Below are 4,078 nucleotides of genomic sequence, written 5' to 3'. Positions count from 1 at the left end.
TAGCCTTGCAAAGTTAGTCACTTTAAATGCATTTGTGAAAAGTATTTTTTATGCACTTATTAACACAAATTGTAAATTCCATGCTATGTGATCTCATAAAGGTAGGCATATCCTTTGTTCAGTGTAGCAATAATTTTTTCCTGTGTTCTAAATTTTATGTGGTCACTAGATCAGTAACATGTTCATTTAAACATTATGATAGGTTCTTACACAGGTAGATAGGTACTTAGCACACACAAAATAGTGTTTATAGTTGCAACTACCACATACTTCTCAGTACTCTTAGATCTTCCAAGTGATCAGTTATCCATCCCCAATGTAGTACCTGGTACTTAATGCTTGTTAGCATCAAGTTTTAGATAAGAGTAGATATATTTAAGACATAGATTTGGGCATATGGCTTTTAGATTATTACAGAGTTAATTGTTTGCTGATAAATATCTGTTGAAATATACAAAAATTGTAATATTACAAAATGCCAAGACTATTTTGGCAGAGATAAGAGGTGAAAACCTTTTTTATAATATTAAATATATTTATATCCAATGAGCTTTTAAAATATAACACAGAATCAGTTTGTCACAATGGGTTAACTTACTTAGTATAGTGTCAATATTCGTATGTGGTAAATATCTTGATTACTGTTTACTTTTAGAAGGTTTGTGGCAATCCCAGATGTCTTAGATATACCAAGAGACTTTTTCTGAAGTAAGAAGGATATTTTTACACTTCTGTTTTATATTTTTGCAATATTTGTTATATTTATTCTGTATAATAAAGATAGTAATACCATCAAGTTTTCTTTTCCATTCATCATAAAGCAAGAGTTCATTTTTCATAATTGTCAGGAGCTTTTGATTGCATTTTAAGAGTACATTTTTCATAATTGTCAGATTTTGAAAGAGGGAGGTCTTCTATAAGATAAACTCTTTGAATATAAAGAAAGTATAGAGTATGTTGTGTTCCTTTTACTTCATTGTGAATTTCTGTTTTTCTGTTGGCTCATTTCAAGGAAAGTAATAATAAAAAATAAAAAATAGAACCCTCATTAAAAACATTACCAAGAGGCTTTGGACAGATAAAGGTTATATCCTTTTGTTTTCATTTCTCATTGTTAATGTTAATTGAAATTTTACAGTCTAACCCAATCCTCTAAGCCATTGGTGCTTCTTTCCTCAACAAAATGAGATCCAAGTCATTTTCATTGTATAAATATATTTTTTCAGTATCTCACAAAACATATGGCTTGAAATATTGTAGAATACATTACCTTTTTTATTAGTCTGATTTTTAAAACAAGTAAGCTATCAGAACTTACAACAAGGATATCTAAAAATGGAAAATGAGATGTGTAAATAATATCTATATATTTACAGAATAAATAGTGTGGGCAGCACACTAGTTACTATGAAAGGTCCATTCTTATGATTACGATTTATTTAAATATATATATATATATATATATATATATATATATATATATATATATATATATATATATACACACACATACATATACACACACACAAACATACACACACACACAAACATACACACACACACACACACACACACACACACACACACACACACACACACACACACACACACACACACACACCCCACCACATATATATATATATATATATATATCATAATATATATATATATATATTATATATATAAATATACACCATACACACACACACGCACACACACACACACACACACACACACAAACACACACACACACACACACACACACACACACACACACACACTATATATATATATATATATGTGGTGTAACGCCTGGGGTATCCCTTAACAAGTGAAATATTGAAACAAGTGAAGTAACCCAAGAGAGTCTTACCCAGATATACACCACATGGCGAGTAGACCTAACCTTTGTTTGTATGTGGTTTCGCACCCCAATGACCTATCGGTCGAAGTGGACAAGAGTTATAGCTTTTGACCTGGCTCAGGATCAGACGTGGGGAAAACGTGGAAAACGTGGACAACAGAGTACTGTTGTTAGTGTAGGCGTGTCTTAACCATAGGAATATGGTCATTGGACAAGAAATAACCAATGAAGAAATGTGTATGGAAAAAGAACCAATGAAAAGAAGAGAAAGATATGAGAGCCAGGCTGAGCGACAAAATGTGTGACGAAAAGTCGTCAGTCTCAGAGCAGACCCCACACTAGGTGCATCTGAACCTGTTACCCGGTGAGTTACTCGAACAATTATTGTACGGATCTCCCAAGTTTTAACTTAGAAAATTCTAGAACCCAAGATTAAGGCAATATTAAATAAGTCAATAAATAATGAAGTGAAAACAATCTTTCAGTTTTTCCTCTTGATATCAATTAATCCCAATATTGGAGAACCTGACACTCCTCAAAGGTCAGTGGTGGCAGTTTACCATTTAATTGTGGAATGTTAAATATTAGATAAAAAATAAGTAAAGCCTACGACCGCTCGGAAACACCACAGTGGTGGCCTGCGGCGGGATCGCCTCCACGAAACATTTCACGCATTGTTAAAGTTTAAAATATAATTAAATACTTGAATTTTTTCGAGTAAATTAATAATTATTGGTAATTAAATAAATTCGATGTTACCACTTGGGAGATTCGTTATCTGTTATGGATATATAAAATTAATTCAGTGCTTGAATTGATGGAAAATATTGAATATATAAAATTTTTATGCCTCTTTTGAACACACAAGTCATGAAACATATCTTGAAGTCATGAAACATATATTGAAGTCATGTAATATATCTTAAATTCATGAAAGATATTTTAAAGTCATGAACAATATTGTGCTATATTAGTTTAAGTATTTTACTTATGATTGCATGATATATTTTTATAATGTTGCATGTATATGTATGGAGTGCTCTATAACAAGGGAACTATAAGCATAAATTTGTGCGTAACTTAGATGTGAAAAATATTTTCATTTATATATAAATCTTTGCGAAATCAGTGATATATTTTTTTTTATTGATTGATGTTAGTCAACATTTGGGCGATTCCCGTTAGGGTTATATACTGCGAAAAAGGGTTATATACTGCGAAGAGGTGGGTAGAGAGCAGAAAAATAATTAATTAATTAATTAATTAATTAAAAATACAAAAATAAAAAAAGTCCACTAGTGTGTAGCTTTGTCTACGCTAGTGTGAAAAAATAAAAGTGCTCAGCTCAATTGCTTATATTAATAAATAAAGCAAAAAATAAAAATAAAATGTCCACTAGTATGTAGCTTCGTCTCCGCTAGTGTGAAAAAAGTGCTCAGCAAATTGCTTACATTAATAAATGAAGCAAGAATAAAACCAGTGTGAAATAACTAAGTCTGTTAGTGGGAAATCTTGCCACTTAGTGACCAAAAAATATGCTCAAAATATTATATATGCTAAAAATAAATGCATAAATAAAATAATAACATAAAATAAACTTAAATCAGCTAGTGAAAATTTTGTGTGTCCACTAGTATGGTTAAATTATACTCAGAGTCTGTCACATACAATGAGTTCCACCTGTCATTAATTAATAAACAAAGGTGAATGCAAAATAAAGCACTACTTTCATTGATTAGAGGTCCAAGCGACAGAAGTAGATAGCTTTAATATTCAGTGTGCAATACAAAATAAGATATGGTTAAACATTATAATAATAGTAATAAAATATGACCATATTACACTTAAAAGTGAACTGACTTACCAACAAAAAAATACAATAGTACTGAATTGTAAGTAAATCAGTAGATAAATAGTCAGTAAAATCAATGAACAATTGAAAGGTTGACACGTGACGTGGTTTTATAAGGTACGGAAGCAAAGGGTCTATTACCAGTTAAATAGAGGTGATTATTAGAATGCCAACCTCAGATCAAGCTGGGCAAGGAAATCAGGGTTTCATGTCAGCCGCCAGCGAGAGCCAGGGAGCACATCCCTCAGAGAACATTATGACAAATATGGACCTGCCCAGAGATGTCGCACAAATTTGTAAGAGTTTTACAGAGAAGTTGGAGAGGAAGGAGATGGACAGATTAGAAAAGGCTTTTGATATTC

At 31.5% G+C, this 4,078-nt stretch overlaps 1 pseudogene; it reads left to right on the top strand.

Moving 5' to 3' along the window:
• The window catches only part of LOC119578516, a 12,747-nt pseudogene extending 12,349 nt beyond the window's left edge, over nucleotides 1-398 (top strand).
• The last annotated feature ends 3,680 nt before the right edge of the window (nucleotides 399-4,078 follow it).

Source organism: Penaeus monodon, chromosome 11 (genome assembly GCF_015228065.2).
Source record: "Penaeus monodon isolate SGIC_2016 chromosome 11, NSTDA_Pmon_1, whole genome shotgun sequence".
In the NCBI taxonomy this organism is placed as follows: Eukaryota; Metazoa; Arthropoda; class Malacostraca; order Decapoda; family Penaeidae; genus Penaeus; species Penaeus monodon.
The sequence above is the reverse complement of the archived record's forward strand: the minus strand, read 5'-3'. Positions and strand labels throughout refer to the sequence as shown.